The 22,645-nt window shown below is 40.0% G+C and overlaps 1 protein-coding gene across 3 annotated transcripts in view; it reads left to right on the top strand.

The window, feature by feature from the left end:
* LOC309622997 (olfactory receptor 2M3-like) overlaps positions 1-22,635 on the top strand; it is a gene marked incomplete at its 3' end in the record, with an annotated part of 89,514 nt that extends 66,879 nt beyond the window's left edge. Inside the window, exons 3-4 of one of the 3 annotated variants that reach the window (XR_014241227.1) lie at positions 15,106-15,235; positions 15,565-15,642. Of the gene's footprint in view, positions 1-15,105; positions 15,236-15,564; positions 15,643-18,119 lie in introns of those variants that run through there. The other 2 variants (XR_014241228.1, XR_014241229.1) reach the window with 2 other exon arrangements.
* Between the last annotated feature and the right edge of the window lie 10 nt (positions 22,636-22,645).

Genomic DNA, 22,645 nt, shown 5'->3' on the forward strand with positions numbered 1-22,645 from the left:
CATCAAAAAATACACAAACAATAAATGCTGGAGAGGGTGTGGATAAAAGGGAACCCCCCCACACACACAAAAAGTGGTGAGAGTGGACATCCTTGTCTTATTCCTGATCTTAGAGGAAATGCTTTCAGCTTTTCACTGTTGAGTATGATGTTAGCTGTAGGTTTGTCATATATGGCCTTTACTATGTTGAGGTTCCCTCTATGGGTTCCCTCTATGCCCACTTTCTGGAGAGTTTTTATCATAAATGGGTGTTGAATTTTGCCAAAAGCTTTTTCTGCATCTATTGAGATGATCATATGGTTTTTATTCTTCAATTTGTTGATGTGGCATATCACACCGATTGATTTGAAGATATTGAAAAATCCCTGCATCTGTGGGCTAAATCCCACTTGATTGTTGTATGTGATCCTTCTACTGTATCGTTGGATTCAGTTTGCTAGTATTTTGTTGAGGATTTTTGCGTCTATGTTTATCGGTTGTTAGGGGCTTCTTTTATCTTTCCTGGCATTTCTCACCATAATTAATGTTAAAATAATTTGTTTACTATTTAGAAAATAAACAGACCTCTTTAATTATATTCCAAAATAAAAAGCAAGGAATTAAAAGTAAGCAGGCAAACCGAGGTATATGTTAACCTTCAGCTGACAGGGGAAGATCTTTCTAAATTTAAGAAGAAAGAAATTTCACAGATTGATCCTTGAATATAATATCTGTTTATCAAGACACCCATGTATAAAGCAAACAGATAAGTGACAAATTGGTAAATTTTGTTAAATTTCACCAAAAGAGAGATTGATTAACATCCCCAATATATAAAGAGAGCCACTAAAGAGAGACATACACTTTGACAGAAACATGGACAAAACCCCTGATTAGCAATTCATGGAAGAAATAGAAATAGCCAATAAAGATGAAAAACTAGTATGTTTATTGATTATTTTTAATTGAGATACCTTTCTACTTATCAAATTATTTCTGATTGAAAAACTAATTCTACCTGGAGATGGAGAGGGGATGGAGCTGGTTGCTGTCTTGATGGACCCCAGAGATACAGCCCATCTGGGGTTTGTGTTCATAACAAGTTTCCAGCAGATGTCGCTGCTCTCTGAAAATTATGAATGGAAGCAACAAATCATGGTAGTGTGTGTCTCACCCACAAAAATCACAGCCATTTACAGATTATATTGCAGTTGTTGCAGATACCTTGAAATATTGTTTATGTTTATCACTTCTTTGCAATTACATCATTTGTTAGTCCTACTGCTCTATCTTGTTATTTACTGTATAATAAGTATATGTTACTATTTGGTTGAACCATGTGGAATTACTAATGGTTGTTAGACCATTTTGACATAGAAAAATGGCCCACCTAAATAAAATTTGTTTTAGTTTTTGATAAGCAAGTGTTAATACAATAACTTTCCTTTGTAATACTATGTATTTTGAATGTACCTCAAACATTCTGAGAAGGTGTCCATGGTACAAAAAGGGTTAAGACCCCTCCTTTGGTGCAATGGTATTCCTCCTTGGCTGCCCATTACAGTCACCCACAAGCCTTAAATGCTTTTATCTGGCTCCCAACTGAGAGCTTTTGATTTAACTGGTCCGGGGTAGGGCCAAAGCAACTTTTAAAAGATATTCATGTGATGGATAAAGAAGATGTGGTGTAGACAGTATTAGCCATAATTTTTTAAAAACTTGACCATAGAGGGAGGAGGGAATAGGATGGAGAAGACACAGATAGAAGCTAAATTTCTTTGAATATACCTTGTTCTGTAGCCTTGACTCTGAACCCATGTAAATATTTTACATAACTATAAAAAATTTAAAATTTCTCAAAAAAAAAGATGTGGGGTGTGTGTGTGTGTGTGTGTGTATACATATACATATACATATATATATATGTAATGGAATATTACTCAGCCATAGAAAGGAATGAAATATTGCCATTTGCAGCAACATGGGTGGACCTAGAGGTTATCATACTAAATGAAGTGAGTCAGACAGAGAAAGACAAATTTATATCACATGACTTATATGTGGAATCTTAAAATATATATACAAATCAACTTATTTACAAAACAGAAACAGACTCACAGACATAGAAAACAAACTCATAGTTACCAAAGGGGAAAGGGGAGGTGGAGAGGTGTATTAGGAGTATGGAATTAATAGATACACACTGTTATATATAAAATAGATAAGCCACAAGGGTTTACTGCATAGCACATGGAATTATATTCAATATCTTGTAATAACCTATAATGGAAAAGAATCTGAAGCTGCACACCTGAAACTAACGCAATATTGTAAATCAACTACAATTAAATGCAAAATAAATAAATAAAATATATTCATGTGATTCCGATAGGCAGCTAAAGTTTGGAACCATTGCTTGCGATGACCTCTTCTCTACCCTCCTCAAATCCCGGGGCAGGAAGAGCAAATTGAAATGACCTGCTAATCCAGCTGCGAAAGCAGCAGAGTACAGTGTAGCCCTCTCTCCCCAGCACACTGTTAACAAACTGGAGAAAGGCCCAGACAGACTCTCTGGGCCTTGATCAGTGGGTCTTTTCAAGATGACTGCTTAAAATTCACCCAGGTTGCTTGTTGATGGAGCAGATTTGGGGGGGTCTACCTTCAGAGGGTCTGATTTAGTACATCAGCTGTGGGATCAGGAAGTCATTTTTCCAAAAAGCTGCTGGGAGATGGTGGTGCAGGTGAGCCACCCTCATTTGGAGAAACACTGCTTTTGGGGGTGCTTTTCTCTCTCTTCATGCTTGGTTCAGCCCCCCTGCAAAGCCTGCCCCAGTGCCTCCTACTCAATAAGCACCTCTCACTCTCACTTGGAAGCTGAGTCCCTCCCATGGCCATGCTGACTCAGTTGTCTCTCAACAGCTTTCTGCTGCCTTGGGGTGTGGGGTGCCTGGAGAAAGGAAAAGTACTAAATCCCAAGGGAAAAACCCCATTCACCACCCCTTACGTCTAGTAAACACTGAGGAAGGTACAAAGCTAAGTTCTTCCATCCTCTGACCTCTCTCTAGCCCACCTGAATACCTTCTTGTCCTTTGCCTCCAGCCCCTCCCATCTCCTCCAGCCCTGCACTCAGTGACCGCCATCCCACCCTCTTCCCTGAAGCCCTGTGTTCTGCCCTCTCCTGCCTTGCATGCAACTGACAGGAGCAGTGGGCATCCTTCCCAACTGTTTCCTGGAGAAAAAAGATCATCAGTGGTGCAGTAGAGGTGAGGAGTTAGGTACCATCCCTGGAGTTTGACATCCAGCAAGTTTCTGTTGTTGTTGTTGTTTTGTTTTATTTTTTATTTTTATTTTTTGGCTGCACCGTGGGGTGTGCAGGATCTTAGTTCCCCGACCAGGCATTGAACCTGCTGTGCCCCCTGAAATGGAAGCGTAGGGTCTTAACCACCAGGGAAGTCCCACACCCGGCAAGTTTTGACCTCACCTGGCCTTGAGGGTGCCTCTGAGACTTTTCTATTCCTTGTTCTGAAACTCTCTATGCAGGTTAAAAAAATTTAAATCCCCAAGGGCCATCCCCGGTGGGAGGCCTTCTTGTAGCTCAAAGAGCGGCAGCTGGTGGTTCTAAGGGTGAGGCAGGACCGAATTTGGAAGTCAGCGAGCCTCGTGTTTGTGCTGCGGTTGGGAAGCTGGTGCAAATGGAGAGCTGATGAAAACTGAGCACTGGACTGTTAGGTCCCAAGAAGGAGCGGCATGAAGGAAGAATTAGTCTGTTCTAGAGAAGTGACTGGGAGATCCGGTGTCACTCACTGAGTCTCCTCTGGAAGGTACCCAGGACCTTCGCTCCTAGAGAACATTCGGGACAGTGTTCTCCTTTTACGCCCATCTTGGGACCTCTGTGGAGCACAGCTTCTCTTTACCCTCACTTGTCCTTCCCCATCTATACTCCTTGCACACCCCATACCCAGCCCCACTAGAACGGCTAGGAAATATACTGGGGCTCCAAACCTTCTCTGGCAGCGGTGATGACCATCAGCCCATTGCTCCCCTCCCCACAGCAGTCTGATTCTCCAGGCTTCTAAAATAGATCCACCTGAGTCAGAATCACCCAGACCCTGTTAAACCTGTGGGTTCTAGGGCTCCTCTCCCGACTTCCCGAATCAGAATGTTTTGGGGTGGAGCTCATGAATCTGCATTTGTGACAAGGCCCTGGGCAGTTCTGAAGCATCCTAAAGGGTAAAGACCAGCTCCAGCACTTCCTGCTGTGGGGGCTTCTGAAGCTCTTCCCACCCTGCCTTCACCTGTCTTGGGGCCTTGCCTGCTGATTTGTGATTGTTTCCAGCTGTCTCTTTGCAACTTGGCCTCCTTGAGAACAGCATTCATCTTTGGTCTGCAGTGCCTGGCCCTTAGCGAGCTCTGATCCATGCTCCTCTTTCCTCCCACACCAACAGCAAATGCCTGATAAAGTCTCTCGTGGAGGCTAGTAGAGGAGGTAGGGAGAGAGGGCTGCAGGAGAAGCACAAACCGCTGCATTTGTAACTGGTTGCTGCACACAGTGGCTCGGGGTCCCTCTGGAGTGGAATTTCCAGCAGCCCCGTCCACTTCCACAGTCTGGAGGAGCTGCTGCGTCTGCAAGTAAAACGTGAGTGACCATAACTGGGACAGGGCAGGGCCCCTCTCAAGAGCAGAAATAGAATTCCTTGTGAAAACGGTTGAAGTTGGAGATAGGATGTGATAGGGTTCAGTCCGAGGGTCCACTGGTCCAAAAACCACCTGAATATCTCCAGGGAGATGGGAAGGCGGCAAAACAGTGGCCAGGGTAAGCTTTAATATACAAGCTCTAGTTGAGGTAGGTGACAGGCTTCACTGTTCCCCAAACAAAACACAAAGCTCCCTAATGTAAATCTGGCTGCGCTGGCCAGAGCACATTCTGAATGGTTTCGGAATGAAGTGATGGTGATCCTACTTTAATCTAGAGTCTGCAGGGAAGGGGCAGGCGGTGGGCTCAGCACTGTATTTCAGCATCCTGAGGGATGGCTTGTCAAAATGGACAAACCCTAAGGCAGGCTAGGAGACCAGGGGGAGCTACTGCCACAATCCAGTTGTCCATGATGGTGTCTCAGACCAGGTGATAAGAAGTGGTGCAATTCTGGGTTTATTGGGGAGGTAAAAATGATAGAATTTGTAGACAGACTAGGCTGAAATGGGACAAAGAGGAGTTAAAGATGGCACCAAGGACTTGAGCAACAGGAAAAATGAAGTGAGTTAGCATTACCTGCAAGGGTGGGGAGCAAGCTGGCTGGGGAGAGGGTAGGATGTCAGAGGCTCCCTTGTCTTCAGGTTATGTTTGCTGGGCCTCTTAGGTGTCCTGGTTACTCTCACCACCCATCCATGCCACCGTTCCCTTTTGCCTACACCTCAGAAATGATCTCCTGACCTGTCTCCCTACCCTCACTTTAAAAAAAAATTTTATTTATGTATAGTTGATTTTAAACGTTGTGTTACAATGTTCATTGCAGCACTGTTTACAATAGCCAGGACATGGAAGCAACCTAAGTGTCCATCAACAGATGAATGGATAAAGAAGATGTGTCACATATATACAATGGAATATCACTCTGTCATAAAAAGAAATGAAATTGAGTTATTTGTAGCAAGGTGGATGGACCTAGAGACTGTCATGCAGAGTGAAATAAGTCAGAAAGAGAAAAACAAATACCGTATGCTAACACATATATATGGAATCTAAAAAAGAAAAAAAGCGTTCTGAAGAACCTAGGGGCAGGACAGGAATAAAGACACAGACATAGAGAATGGACTTGAGGACATGGGGAGGGGGAAGGGTAAGCTGGGACGAAGTGAGAGAGTGGCATGGACATATATACACTACCAAATGTAAAATAGATAGCTAGTGGGAAGCAGCCAAATAGCACAGGGAGATCAGCTCGGTGCTTTGTGACCACCTAGAGGGTTGGGATAGGGAGGGTGGGAGGGAGACGCAAAAAGGAGGGGATATGGGGATATATATATACGTACAGCTGAGGCACTGTTATACAGCAGAGACTAACACAACATTGTAAAGCAATTACACTCCAATAAAGATGTTAAAAAAAGATGATACAAACAGATGGGGAGATATACCACGTTCTTGGATTAGAAGAATCAATATTGTGAAAATGACTACACTACCCAAAGCAATCTAAAGATTCAGTGCAATCCCTATCAAATTACGAATGGCATTTTTCACAGAACTAGAACAAAAAATTTCACAGTTGGTATGGAAACACAAAAGACCCCAAAGAGCCAAAGAAATCTTGAGAAAGAAAAACGGAGCTGGAGGAATCAGGCTCCCTGACTTCATACTATACTACAAAGCTACAGTAATCAAGAGAGTATGGTACTGCAACAAAAACAGAAATATAAATCAATGGAACAGGATAGAAAACCCAGAGATAAACCCATGCATGTATGGTCACCTTATCTTGGACAAAGGAGGCAAGAATATACAATGGAGAAAAGACAGCCTCTTCAACAAGTGGTACTGGGAGAACTGAACAGCTACGTGTAAAAGAATGAAATTAGAACACTCCCTAAGACCATATATAAAAATAAACTCAAAATGGATTAAAGACCTAAATGTAAGGCCAGACACTATAAAACTCTTAGAGGAAAACATAGGCAGAACACTCTATTACATATATCACAGCAAGATCCTTTTTGACCCACCTCCTAGAGTAATGGAAATAAAAACAAACAAATGGGACCTAATGAAACTTAAAAGCTTTTCCACAGCAAAGGAAACCATAAACAAGATGAAAAGACAGCCCTCAGAATGGGAGAAGATCTTTGCAAATGAAGCAACTGACAAAGGATTAATCTCCAAAATATACAAGCAGCTCATGCAGATCAATATCAAAAAAACAAACAACCCAATCCAAAAATGGGCAGAACACCTAAATAGACATTTCTCCAAAGAAGATATACAGATTGCCAACAAACACATGAAAGAATGCTCAACATCATTAATCATTAGAGAAATGCAAATCAAAACTACAATGGGGTATCACCTCACACTGGTCAGAATGGTCATCATCAAAAAATCTACAAACAATAACTGCTGCAGAGGGCGTGGAGAAAAGGGAACCCTCATTCACTGTTCGTGGGAATGTAAATTGATACAGCCACTATGGAGAGCAGTATGGAGATCCCTAAAAAAACTAAAAATAGAATTACCATACAACCCAGCAATCCCACTACTGGGCATATACCCTGAGAAAACCATAATTCAAAAAGAGTCATGTACCAAAATGTTCATTGCACCTCTATTTACAATAGCCAAGACATGGAAGCAACCTAAGTGTCCATCGACAGATGAATAGATAAAGAAGATGTGGCACATATATACAATGGAATATTACTCAACCATAAAAAGAAACAATATTTAGTTATTTGTAGTGAGGTGGATGGACCTAGAGTCTGTCATACAGAGTGAAATAAGTCAGAAAGAGAAAAACAAATACCGTATGCTAACACATACATGTGGAATCTAAAAAAAAACAAAAAAAGATTCTGAAGAACCTAGGGGCAGGACAGGAATAAAGATGCAGACATAGAGAATGGGCTTGAGGACACAGGGAGGGGGACGGGGAAGGGTAAGCTGGGATGAAATGAGAGAGTGGCATGGACATATATACACTACCAAAGGTAAAATAGATAGCTAGTGGGAAGCAGCTGCATAGCACAGGGAGATCATTCGGTGCTCTGTGACCACCTAGAGGGGTGGAATAGGGAGGGTGGGAGGGAGACGCAAGAGGGAGGGGATATGGAGATATATGTATATGTATAGCTGATTCACTTTGTTATACAGCAGAAACTAACACAATATTGTAAAACAGTTATACTCCAATAAAGATGTTAAAAAAATAAGAAAATTTAAAAAATTAAAAATAAAAATAAGTAAATAAATGTTGTTTTAGTTTCAGGTATACAGCACAGTGATTCAGTTTTACATATATATCTATATTCTTTTTCAGATTCTTTTCCCTTCTAGTTTATTACAAAATACTGAGTGTAGTTCCCTGTGCTATACTGTAGCACAGTTGGTTATTCCTCGTTGGTTATCTATTTTATGATCGATCCCTCATTGGTTATCTGTTTTATGTATAATAGTGTGTATATGTTAATCCCAATTTCCTAATTTATCCCTCCCCCCTTTCCCCTTTGGTAACCATAGGTTTGTTTTTTATGTCTGTGACCTACTCTCACTTTTTATTTTCTAACTTCTGTACCCTGAAAGAATACTTAAAAGTGAAAAATCTGATTTTAATTGTGGTTGTGACCCATCTGCCATGGTCTCCTATAGCCCCTTGGGGAACACCTAGCTCTCTTCTTGTGTCCCCAAGGCCTCTCTGTCCTGCCCCCAAACCTCCTCCAGTCACTCATTTACCCCAGCCCTGCTGTAATTATCAAGTTCTTGGGGGCTCCCTTGGTTCTGTGGCATGGACTGCACCTTTCTTTCTCCCCAGCCCTTTCTCCTGGGCCTTGATGAGACATCTTTCAGGCCTTTCTTCCTTTCAGAGATCTTCCTTGTCCCCACCCCATCCCCTGCTCAGGTAGGGATCCCATCATGCACCCACTTGGCTTCTCAATTTCCCAGTTACTAGCTCTCATGCTCCTGCCACATATAAGTGGTCGATGCCTTCACTTCCTGCTAGGCCATAAGACCCACACTGGATCCTCACCCCCCCAGCATAGGGCCTGACACCCTCTGAGCTTTGAGCACATTAGTCAAATCTACCAGTGGATGATTTGCCAAGCACCTGCTGCAGGCGAAGCTTCCTGTTCTCTGAAAGTAGGACCACAGTGGCCTGAGTCTTAGTCCAACTGTGCCTGTCTCTGAGGTCTTGTGCAGGGCCAGTGGCTCTCCATGTCTATTTATCCTGCCTGATTTTGCAGAGGTCCTTGAGCTGCCACATGAGTCTCTACTGTTCCTCATTCCTTTTCTTTTCAATTAAGATCACTGCCATATTTCTCTAGGAATTCTGCTGTGGCTCCCTTACCACATGGTTCTGGAGCTACTAACTTCATGAATGTGGGGACACAGGTCCTAGCCCTCCTTTCTCTGAGATTTTGGAAACCTACTTTCCCCAAATCTAGGCTACCTTTTTCCTTTTTTTTTAATAGATTCCACATATAAGTGAGATGATACAGTATTTATCTTTCTGACTTATTTCACCTAGCATACATAATGCGCTCAAGATCCATCCATATTGTCACAAATGGCAGGATTTCCTTAATTTTTATGGCTGAATAATATTCCATTGTGTGTGTGTGTGTGTGTGTATATATATATGTATATATACATATACCACATTTTCTTTATTCATTCATTCACTGATGCACACTTAGGTTGTTTCCACATCTTGGCTATTGTAAATAATGCTGCAATGAACAAGGGGGTGAAGATATCTTTTTAAGTTAAGTGTTTTAATTTTCTTTGGATAAATACCCCAGAAGTAGAATTGCTGGATCATATGGTAGTTCTGTTTTTAATCTTTTGAGGATCCTCCATACTGTTCTCCATAGTGGTTGCACCAATTTACATTCCCACCAACAGTGCACAAGTGTTCCCTTTTCTTCACATCCTTGCCAACACTTATTATCTTTTGTCTTTTTGGTAACAGCCATTCTGCCAGGTGTGAGGTGATATCTCATTGTGGTTTTGATTTGCATTTCTTTGATGATTAGTGATGTTGAGTATCTTTTCATATATCTGTTGGCTATCTGTATGTCTTCTTTGGAAAAATGTCTATTCAGATTCTCTGCCCATTTTTAAATTGGATAGTTTATTTTTTTTTCAATTGAGTTGTATGAGTTTTTATATTTTTTAGATTAAAACCCTTTATCAGATATGATTTGCAAATATTTTCTCCCATTTAGTAGATTACCTTTTCATTTTGTTGATGGCTTGTTTTGCACTACCTTTTTTCTTATTACTTTATGTTCCAGAGCAGTTTTATTTTTTATTTTGTATGTGTATATTTTTTAATTGAATAACTTTGACATATAACACTATGTAAATTTAAGGTATGCAACATGTTACTTTGATACATTTATACATTGTAATATGCCTGCCATTGTAGTGATATTTAACACATTACATAATTATAGTATAATATTATTGTCTATATTCATTATAATGTGCATTAAATTTCAAATGCTTATTTACTACTTGTTGCAAGTTTGTATCCTTAAACAACATCAGTCTTATCCCCCTAACCCCCATCCCCTGGTAACCACCATTTTACTCTGTTTTTTACCTATCAGACTTTTTTAGATTCCAAATATAAGCTATGTCATATAGTACTTGTCTTTCTCTGTCTGATTTATCTCACTTAGCATAATGTGCTCAAGGTCCATTTTTGTTGTTTCAAATGGCAGGATATCTTCCTTTTCATGGTTGAATGATCCATGCGAATATATACCACATCTTTTTTATCCATTCATCTGTTGATGGGCATTTAGGCTATTTCCATATCTTGGCTATGGTGAATAATGCTGAGATAAATGTGGGAGTGCATATAGCTCTACAAAATAATGTTTTTATTTCCTTTGGGTACATACCCAGAAGTGGAATTGCTGGGACATATGGTAGATCTATTTTTAATTTTTTGAGGAACCTCCATATGGTTTTCCATAGTTGTTGGATGAATTTATATTTCCACCAACAGCAGGATTTCCTTTTTACCACATCCTCACCAGCACCTGTTTTCTCTTGTCTTCTTGATGATACCCATTCTGATAGGTGGGAGGTAATATCTTCTTGTGGTTTTGATTTCCATTTCCTTGATTATTAGTGATGTTGAGTATCTTTTCATTGTACAGATCATTCACTTCCTTGGTTAAATTTATTTCTAAGTACTTTATTGTTTTTGATGCTATTGTGAATGAGATAGTTTTCTTTTTTTTTAATTTATTATTTATTTTTGGTTGCATTGGGTCTTTGTTGCTGTGCGTGGGCTTTCTCCAGTTGCAGTGAGCGGGGGCTACTCTTTGTTGCAGTGAGCGGGCTTCTCATTGCAGTGGCTTCTCTTGTTGCAGAGCACGGGCTCTAGGCACGTGGGTTTCAGTAGTTGCGGCATGTGGGCTCAGTAGTTGTGGCTCACAGGCTCTAGAGCACAGGCTCAGTAGTTGTGGTGCACGGGTTTAGTTGTTCCACGGCATGTGGAATCTTCCTGGACCAGGGCTCGAACCCTCGTCCCCTGCATTGGCAGGTGGGTTCTTAACTACTGCGCCACCAGGGAAGCCCCGAGATAGTTTTCTTTATTTCTTTTTCAGGTGCTTCATCATTAGTGTAAAGGAATGCAACTGATTTCTGAATATTGATATCGTATCCTACAACTTTACTGAAACTATTGATTAGTTCCAATAGTTTTCTCTCCTTTTTTAAAAAATTTTTCCTTCATTTTTATTTTTTACTGAAGTATAGTGATTTACAATATTAGTTTCAGGTGTATAACATAGTGATTCAATATTTTTATATACTCTATTTAAAGTTATTATAAAATACTGGCTATGTTCCTTGTGCTGTACAATATATCCTTGTAGCCTATTTATTTTATACATAGTAAATTGTACCTCCTAATCTCATACATCTATCTTGCCCCTTCTCCCTTCTTTCCCCCACTGGTGACCACTAGTTTGTTCTCTATATCTGTGAGTCTGTTTCTGTTTTATTATATTCATTCATTAGCTTCATTTTTTAGATTCCACATACAAGTGAAAACATACAGTATTTGTCTTCCTCTGTCTGGTTTACTTCACTAAGCGTCACACCCTCCAGGTCCATCCATGTTGCAGATGACAAAAATTCATTTTTATGGTTGAGTAGACCACTCTTGCCACTCCTATTCAATATAGTACTAGAAGTCCTAGTTAGGGCAATTAGTTTTTTGATTGACTTTGGGTTTTTTAATATGTGAGACCATATCATTGGCAAATAGCAACAATTTTTCTTCTTTGTTTCCAGTTTGGATGCCTTTTATTTCTTTGTCTTGCCTAATTGCTCTAGCTAGGACTTCTAGTACTAAATGGGAGTGGTGAGAGTGGACATCCTTGTCTTGTTCCTGATCTGAGAGGAAGAGCTTTCAATTTTCCTCCATTGAGTATAATGTGAGCTATAGGTTTGACATATATATAGCCTTTATTGTATTGAGATATGTTCCTTCTATACCCAATCCATTAAGGGTTTTTATCATGACAGGATGTTGTATTTTGTCAATTTTTTTTCCTGTGTCTCTTGATATAATCCTGATTTTATCTTTCATTTTGTTGATGTGATGTATTACAGTTATTGATTTGTGTATGTTGAACCATCCTTGCATCCCAGGGATAAATCCCACTTGGTCATGGTATATAATCCTTTTTATGTATTCTTGAATTCAGTTTGCTAATATTTTGTTGAGAATTTTTACACCTATATTAATCAGGGATATTGGCCTATAGTTTTCTTTTCTTGTGGTATCCTTATCCGGTTTTGGCATGAAGGTAATGCTGTCTTTGTAAAATGAGTTTGGAAGTGTTCTCTCCTTCACAATATTTTGGAAGAGTTTGAGTAATATTGCTGTTAATTCTTCTTTAAATGTGTAGTGGAATTCACCAGTGAAGTTGTCTGGTCCTAGAGTTTTCTGTGTTGGGAGTTTTTTGATTACTGATTCAATCCCTTTTTACTTATTATTGGTCTGTTCAGATTTTCTCTTTCTTCCTGATTCAGCCTTGATAGAAATGTATCCATTTCTTCTAGGTTATGCAATTTGTTGGAATATAATTGTTCATAGCAGTCGCTTACGATTCTATGTATTTCTGTGGTATCAGTTGTAATGCCTCCTCTTTCATTTCTAATTTTATTTATTTGAGGCTTCCTCTCTTTTTCTTAGTCTAGCTAAAGGTTTGTCAATTTTGTTTATCTTTTAGAGCAGTTCTAGGTTTACAAAAAATTGAGCAGAAAGTATAGATGATTCCTTCATACCCCTTGCCTCCCCCACTCAAGGTTTCCCCTATTATTAACATCTTGCACTGGTGTTGTATATTTGTTACAACTCATGAACCAATATTGATACTTTATTATTAACTAAAATCCATAGTTTACATTAGGGTTCACTCTTGGTGTTGTATATTATATGGGTTTTACCAAGTGCATAGTCATATATCCTCATTACAGTATCATACAGAATAGTTTTGCTGCCATAAAAATCCCCTGTGTTCCACCTATTTATCCCTCCCTTTCTCCCCCCAAACCCCTGATAACAATTTTATCTTTTCATTGATTCTATATTTTATCTTTTCATTGATTCTATATATTTGCCTTTTCCAGAATGTCACATAGTTGGAATCTTACAGTATATAGCCTTTTAGATTGACTTCTTTCACTAAGTAATATGCATCTAAGGTTTTTATGTGTCTTTTTGTGGCTTGATAGATCATTTCTTTTATTGCTGAATAATATTACATTGTATGGATGTACTACAGTTTGTTTATCCATTCACCTCTTAAAGAACATCTTAGTTGCTTCCAGTTTTCAGCAATTATGAATAAAGCTTCTATAAGCATTCACATTCAGGTTTTTTTTTAATGTAGACATAAATTTTCAATTCATTTAGGCAAATACTGAGGGGTGTGATTGCTGGATCATATGGCAAGGCTGAATTATGGTCATAAGACTATGTTTAGCTGTGTAAGAAACTAAACTGTCTTTCAAGATGACTGCATCATTTTTGCATTCTCAACCAGCAGTGAATGAGAGTTCTTGTTGCTCCACATCCTTGTCAGTGTTTGGTATTTGTCAGTGTTTTGGATTTTAGCCAGTCTAATAGGTGTGTAGTGATATCCTGATGTTTTTATTTACAATTCTCTAATGGCACATGATGTTGAACATGTTTTCATATGTTTATTTGTCATCTGTACATCTTCTTTGAGGTGTCTGTTTGGATCTTTTGCCCATTTAAAAACTGGATTTGTTGTTGAGTTTTAAGCATTCTTGGTATATTTTGGATACAAGTCCTTTAACAGATATGTATTCTGAAAATATTTCCTATCAGTCTGTGGCTTGTATTTTTATTTTTAACACTGTCTTTCACAGAGCAGAAGTTTTAAGTGAAGTCCAATGTATAATTTTTTTCTTTCATAGATCATGCTTTTGGTGTTTATCTAAAACCTTATTACCAAACCAAGGTCTCCTAGATGTTCTCCTATGTTATCTTCTAGAAGTTTTGTAGTTTTGCATTTTACATTTAGGTCTATGATCCATTTTGAATATTTGTGAAAGGTGCAAGGTCAATGTCTAAATTCTTCTCCTTTTTCTTCTTCTTCTGCATGTGGATGTCCAGTTGTTCCAGTACCATTGCTTAACAAAGATTAGGTGGCTATATTTGCATAGGTTTATCTCTGGGTTCTCTATTCCTTTCCATTGATCCATTTATTCTTTTGCCAGTGTCACACTGTCATAATTACTGTAGCTTTATAGTAAATCTTGAAATTGAATAGTGTCAGTCTTCTGACTTTTTTCTTCATTATGATTGTGTTGGTTACTCTGGGTCTTTTGCAGCTCCATATCAGTTTGTTGATATTCACAAAGTAACTTGCTGGGATTTTGATTGGGATTGCATTGAATCTATAAATCAATAGGAAGAATTAACAGTTTAACAATATTGAATATTCTGTTCCATGTACATGGCATATCTCTACATTTATTTAGAATTTATTTGATTTCTTTTATCAGACTTCTTAGATTTCTTCATATAGATCTTGTATCTATTTTGTTAAGTTTATTCCTATGTATAATACTTTGTGTGTGTGTATGTGTGTGTATGTGTGCGCGCTAATGTAAATTTTATTGTGATTTTAGTTTCAAATCCAACTTGTTCATTGCTGGTATATAGGAAGGCAATTGACTTTTGTATATTAACTTTGTATCCTATAACCTTGCTATAATCACATCTTAGTTCCAGGAGTTTTTTGTCAATTCTTTGGGATTTTCTACAAAGATAATTATGTCATCTTTGAACAAAGACATTTTTATTTTTTCCTTCACAATCTGTATGCCTTTTATTTCTTTTTCTTGTCTTGTTGCATTAGGTAATTTCACTGACTGTGGATTTCTAGGTTGGTGGTTTTTTCTTTCAATATTTTCAATACTTCACTCAATTCTTGCTTACATGGTTTGTGACAAGAATTCAATGTAATTCCTATCCTCGTTCATCTATAGGTAAGGTGTTTTTCCCTCTGACTTTTTTTAAGATTTTCCTTTTTGTCTTTGTTTTCTGCAATTTGAATATGATATGCCTAGGTGCAGATTTTTAGTGTTTTATCCTGCATGGTGTTCTCTGAGCTTCTTGGATTTGTAGTTTGCTGCCTGTTATTAATTTGAGGAAATTTTTAGCCATTATTACTTCTAATACTTCTTCTGTTCCCTTCTCTCTTTCTCTTCCTTTTGGTATTCTTATTATGCATGTGTTACACCTTTTGTAATTGTCCTACAGTTCTTGAATATTCTGTTCTGTTCATTTTTTCTATGTTTTTCTCTTTTTATTTCAGTTTGGGAAGTTTCTATTGACATATTCTCAAGCTCAGAGATTCTTTCCTCAGCCCTATCTATTGGTGAGCCCAGCAAAGGTATTCTGCATTTCTGTTATAGTGTTTTAGATTGCTAGCAATTTTTTTTTTATTCCTTCTTAGGGTTTCAGTCTCCCTGCTTATGTTATCCATCATTCTTGCAATGTTGTTCACCTTTTCCATTAGAATTCTTAGCATATTAATCATAGTTATTTTAAATTCCCAGTCCAATCATTCCAAAATCATTGCCATATCTGAATTCAGTTCTCTTGCTTTCTTTTTATCTTCAGACTATTATTTTTTTCTTGCCTTTTATCATGCTTTGTATATTTGTTGAAAGCTGAACTTGATGTATTAGGTAATAGAAACCAGGTAAATTGGCTTTAGTGTGACGGTATACGTTGATCTGGCTGGGAGTTATATTGTGTTTGCTGTTTGCTGTAGCTGTAGTTGTCTGAAGTGTCAGTTTCCTCTAGTGTCCTTGTTTTTGTTTCTCCTAGCAAGTCCTTGTTTTTTAAAAAAATTTATTTATTTTATTTATTATTTATTTTTGGCTGCGTTGAGTCTTCATTGCTGCGCACGGGCTTTCTCTAGTTGCAGTGAGCAGGGGCTACTCTTCGTTGCGGTACATGGGCTTCAGTAGTTGTGGCTTGCAGGCTCCAGAGCACAGGCTCAGTAGTTGTGGCTCACGGGCTTAGTTGCTCCGCGGCATGTGGGATCTTCCTGGACCAGGGCTCGATCCCGTGTCCCCTGCATTGGCAAGCGGATTCCTAACCACTGTGCCACCAGGGAAGTCCCAAGTCCTTGTTAAATAGAGTCTGAGCCTTTCAGTTTTTTTAACTATAATCCTCTGTCATTGTGCAGGGGTTCTGTTGCTGAGTTAGAAGAAGGCACTGGGGAGAGGGAACATTCTATAGTCCTATAATTATGTCTCAGTCTTTTTTGTGGGTCTGGGCCCCTGGGGTATGATCTTCACAAGTGCTTCTCAGCCTCCCCCTCCCCTCTTCTACATGACAGGAAGCCTAGAGGGGCTGGCTAATTGCCCTTCCCCAGGTCAGATAAAGTAGTTTCCCTTGAGTGATGGACTTTGTTACAGAGAATTGGAGGAAGAACAGGGTGCTCTGGCAGATTTCAAAATGGTTGCTTTTACACTGTTCCTGCTGGAAGCATGAGGGGATTTTCCTCCAATCTTCACAGTGAGAACTTGGTGGGGCTCCTGGAGGTGAAACTCAGGAAAGTGGGAGAGGGGACTAAACTGGTCCCCCCCACCAGAGTTTTGAACTCTCAAGCTAGTCCACACTCTGCCCCCAGCAGTTGGTTAATTACAGTTTGTGTTCCTACTGGTACTGTCCCCACCAGCAGGCTTCTCCTCTGGGGCTCCCTGTGAAACAGGAGGGAAGGGGGCAGAGCACAACCCTTAAAGAATGACATAGCCATTGAGGAATGACATAAACTCATTAGAACCAACTACGCCCAATATGGTGGAAGATTTGACTTCCCTTAGACCTTGAGCCTCATTTTATGCGTATTGTAATGCATTAGCATCTAGAAGGTGCACCCACAGGTGCCATGACTGTTCTGAGGCTGACCATAAAAGGCCAAAAAGTGGGTGGTGGCTCAGTTTCTGGAAATCTCCACCCCTTCTTCAAGATGGAATAATCCTCCCATTTATTAGCCTACAGAATTACGCAGTCCATAAAAACTAACCACCCCATATTTCAGGGCCACTCTCGCCTTTTGAGATGGACTGCATTCTATCTATAGAATGTGTATCTTGCTAAATAAATCCACTTCTTACCTATCATTTTTGTCTCTCACTGAATTCCTTCTGCATTGAGACATAAAGAACCTGAGCTGCAGTAAATCCTGACACCAGGTGAGTGATTTTAACTAAAAAACAGTGGGTTCAAGTCCCGATCTGAGTTTTGGCTGAGTAAAAGTCCTAGTTCGTGGGTTCAAGTCCCAACCTGAGTTTTGGCTGGGTTTGAATCCCATCTGAGTTGTGTGGTTTCACCTATAAGCTATGATTCTCTGTATCTGCCTCTCTCTCTAGTTACAGTTTACCTTGTGACTTCAGTTCTCTGATGGATCTAAGAAGAGATATTGTTTCTCAATTTATTCCGTTATTTTCTTATTGTAAGAATGGGAGTGATGCTTCTAAGCTTTTAATAGTGCAGAGAAGAAATCTGAAATCTAGGTTACTGTGCCTGAGGTTCCTTACCATAGCTGACAACAGAGGGACCTAATTCCACTTGAGTGACCCATTTCCTTTCACTGACTTTGGTTTCTTTCATGCTACTGGTGTTTCTCTTGCTTCTTTGACCTACTGAGAGCAGCAAAGAAGGTGACAGTTAAAATTGTGGTCAGCACCTGGCCCTACAATGAGGTTGTGAACTTCCAGATTAGTAGAAGGCAGATGACAGGTGGCCCCCAGCTTGTGTGGGGTTTACCATTCTAAAGCCAGCTTCTGTCCCAACAAAGACTCTGGCCCGCACCCCCGTGCGGCCCAGCTAACCTGCTACTTCTCTGTTTCCCAGTCCTAAGGTTCTCCCAGGTCTCTCACTGACCAGCTCTTCTCCAAGGGCTCCCTCCAGGGAAAGTCTAGAGAACATCCAGGGAGGCAGCAGCAGTGACATAATCAGAGTGCCAGCAGTGATGTGGATCTTTGTCTACAAAATCGTCTCCAAATTGCTGCTGAGAAAGAAGACGACAATGAGAGTTCCTCGGCCTGATGTGGACTGTGGCAACCAGTATACAGGGGTCTGCTGGCTGGAGGAGGAACCCCCCAAGTCTCACCAGTGTTGGGGATGTCCTGAGCCTTGGCCCCTGTGGAACTGAGTTTCAGACCAAGACTTTGGGAGCAGGCACAGTCCCTGCACACAAAGCTGCCTGGAGCCAGAGTGGAGCTACCAGTAGAAGAACCAGGGAAGGAAGCAGGCAAAGTGGTGGGAGTGTGGTGAAGGCCCTGCCCAAGGCTGCAGATACAGAACCAGAGACGCCCATGCTGGAGTAAGGCTGAGAGAGTACCAGTATTATTGTTTGCAATGATTCTTTTAAATTATTTTTGAAGATCCTTTCCTAACCTTTAAGAATCAGAATAGTTAACATTTGAAACATTTTCTGTATCAGTTTTTAGGTGTTAGAAACTGGCAAGAAGCCTGAGAGGAGGCTTAATTCTGGAAAGTGTGTCTTTTACAACAATTTCAATGTGAAAAACGTTTTTACAAATGAATTTTGACTCTCGTGGTGAACACACACTGATAAGCTGACGCATTCTACTATCTGATATGGCCACGGTCTTCAAATGAAAAAGCAAGCACTTGCTGTCCTTTGAAATATCTGCTGCATCTCCTGCTGCTATGTGTGCGCGAGTGAACCTGCTTTTATGGTTGTATTTTTTGTGTTGAATAGCTACTTTGAATTTTCATGATTATGCTTTGATTATTCATAATTTTTCATTTTATAGAACTGATGTGTGTTGACAGTAAACTAAATAAAAGAAATAAATGTGTGAAATAAATAAGTGGTTACAAGAGATCATTTCCTTTGGGGGACAGAGGATGGGAAGGAAACTGGAGAGGGGGGTCACCGAGGTCTTGGGAGTTTGAATGCATATGTTGAGAGGTAATTACCCTCCCTGGGGGTGGAGTCACTTGCCACTCCCCTAAGCCAACTCTCAAAGAATCATGTAATTTTCGATGATGCCTGCAAGAAGAGCTTGTCATCTTGTTTGCTAGGATTGTTGATCTACCCAGAGGAAGAGGAAACTGGGGGATGTGGTCCCTGAAGAGAGCATGGCCAGCCTGCACTCAGTATGCACACACGTGTGACTTTCCCATGGGTCAAAAGAATATCTGGGAAGATAGCCAAGTTGAGCCACTTTGCTGCATCCTTCTCAAGCGTGCTGTCTGCAGGTGAGGGAATCCAGAATCCAAGGAGCATTGGGCTGTCCTGGCAGGAACAGGATGAAGCAGAGATTAGGGGTTCGGCCAAAGCTGAGGGAACTGAGGAATAGGGAGGATCTGGGGAGGTTGTGGCCACACCATTTCTCTCATCTCCCCTTATTGCCTCATCGCTGAAGGAACAGCAAGAGCCTGTGAGAGGGATCCAGAGGAAGTTTCCGGAGGCAGAATGGCCCCCTCCCCACAGCAGGCCCCCAACCTGCTGGGATCAGAATTGGATACGAGGTCAGAGTTTGCAAACTGAACAGTATAATCAAAGTTGTATGAACACGATATGCTCTGTTCACGATGCTATGGAGGGACAATAAGGAAGGATTCCACAGAGGAAATCAAAGGCAGTGATTTGAAAACTGTAACAGACATGACAACATGTCATGTTACTACCCTGTGGTGTTAAGAGTGTTCAATCAGATCAATTCAATGATACATTTAAAAAAGATTTTCTTGTGATTTTTTTTCCCATTGAGATGAGGCAGAAGGAAAAGAATCATCAGCTTACTTTTTAAATTTTAAACAGAAGCAATATATGCTCCCTGTAAGAATGTATGTGCACCATAAAAATTTATAGTGCCATAGTACCCCATAGTGTGAATAAACCATATATATCTGTTCTCCTAGTAGCAAGTAGGTAGTTGCAAACATCTGCTTTCACACTGCTGCTGTGAACATCCTCTTGTATCTTTAGGTATTGGTGTGAATATTTCTGTAGAACAGATTTCTGGATGTGGAATTCTTGGTCAGAGGACATTCATGTTTAGAAATTGGTACACATTACTGAAATTGACCTTGAAATGGCCCTGCCAATTTATAAGCCCACCAAGAATGCGCCCAATCCATGGGAATCTTTGTCTTTTCATGTAAGATTTCTATGGAGCCAATGATAACTCGACTTGCATGCTGTTGTCACAGTCTAGGAGCTCTCTCAGCTCTGCCAGTTTTTGTGAGTTAACCATCACAAAGGCTGCCTCGAGCAGGGAAAGGCTCACATCCTAAGTGCGTTTTGTACACTGGATTGGGATCCATACATAGATGCTGTGTTCACCCTTTCCCAGGTTGGAGGGATAGCTGTGTGGAAAATGTGAACAGTGGGGAGAACTGAATATACCATGTCCTATTTTTAGAAACTTGCCAGAGGGTCACTGGGTGTGGGCTGGAAGGAGATGGGTGTGTATTCTGAATGTTCCAGCCTCCTAGGTGACCTCCAGCATGGCCTTTATGGGTCACAAAACATGTAGCTGAATGTCTAAGATCTTTAATGTTGCCTTTTGTACCAGCTATATACATAAATGTTTTAATACACAAAACTCTTAAAGCAATAGATAATGATTGCATATGGTCAAGGAACATTTTTAATGTTATCACAAAACACCTGTGAGGACTCCAAAATATCTGCACACTAATGTAAATGTTTATAGAAAATAAAACTTTTCCTTTCTCTGAATATCATTCATGGTATGTAAATAAGGCTATAATTTTATTATAACAGGTGGCCGAGCATATTTTCATAAGCTCAAAAATGTTTGATTTGTTAGAGAAACCACAGGAGGTGACCAAATGCCTTACGTGAAATTGTATAAACTCAGTGATGGGCTGGAGCTGGTGTCTCACGAGAGCTGATCGAGGGCATCTCTTCCCAACTTCACCAATGAAGTCACATCAGCAGCTTGAAATCAGCCACAGTGCAAGTCAAAAAATGCTACAGATTTTTTTCCCCAGAAAGTCAGTTTTTAAATATTTATCAGACACCACTGCATTACTTTATCACTCCCTCTATATTACCATATTTTTAAATAAACCATTTGGGAATAATTATGTCCCATTATTCCTTAATACAGAAGTGTGTATTTTCTTAAAATAAGGACATTCTCCTAGATCAAAATCAGGAAATTAATATTTATCCAACATTACTATCTGATCCATAACCATTTTTGTTTAAAGATTTTTTTGGTTGTGGACCATTTTTAAAGTCTTTTTATTGAATTTGTTACAATATTGCTAATGTTTTATTTTTATTTTGGCCACGAGGCATGTGGGATCTTAGCTTGCTGACCAGGGATCGAACCCACACTCCCTGCATTGGAAGGCGGCGAAGTCTTAACCATTGGACCGCCAGGGAAGTCCCCGATCCATACCATTTTTTCAAAATGTCTCCTCTTCTTGAAATAGTGTCTTGTATAGGTCTGAGATCCCACCCAGAGTCACCTATTGCATTTAGTTGTCATGTCTCTTCAGTCTCCTTCAATCTGAGGCAATTCCTTAGTCTTGCTTTATCTTTTTTATGACCTTGACATTGTTGAAGAGTATCAGCCAGTTTGTCTGATGTTTCCTCCTGATTTATGAATTTCGGGGGAAAGAATACCTCAAAAGTGATGTTGTTGTATTCTTCTCACTGTACTGTAACAGGGGGCACATCGTGTGAATTTATGTCATATCTGGTGATGTTAACTTGTCACTTGGTTGAGGTGGCATCTGCCAGTCTCCTCCACTGCAAAGTTGGTAAGTGTTTTGTACTTCTAAAATAATTAGTATTTTGTGTTGAGATACTTTGAGACTTCTATTGTAGGGTAAAGTTTTCTCTTCTCCCCCATTTATTTGTTCATTTATGTATATCAGTACAGATATACATAATCTTGGATTCCATTTTTCTCAGTCTGTAACTTCTATTAATTATTTCGATGTTTAAATTTGGCTATTGGGAGTCCCTTCAAGAGGGCTTTTCTGTCCATTTGACATCTCCCCACTATTCTTTGAGGACTTCCTTGCATTCTGGTAAAAGATGGTTTAGACCCATTCTGCTATGTGTTTCTTCAGCACCCTCAAGCTATTAAATCAATTCTGACACTGTTTACCTAGAGATAGTGTCAGATCCCACAGGTTAAGAGCTCAGTGCTATAAGACTCCCCCCGGGCTTCCCTGGTGGCGCAGTGGTTGAGAATCTGCCTGCCAATGCAGGGCACACGGGTTCGAGCCCTGGTCTGGGAAGATCCCACATGCTCGCAGAGCGACTAGGCCCGTGAGCCACAATTACTGAGCCTGCGCGTCTGGAGCCTGTGCTCCGCAACAAGAGAGGCCGCGATAGTGAGAGGCCCGTGCACCGATAG

The sequence above is a fragment of the Balaenoptera borealis genome, assembly GCF_965194805.1.
Source record: "Balaenoptera borealis genome assembly, chromosome: 2".
In the NCBI taxonomy this organism is placed as follows: Eukaryota; Metazoa; Chordata; class Mammalia; order Artiodactyla; family Balaenopteridae; genus Balaenoptera; species Balaenoptera borealis.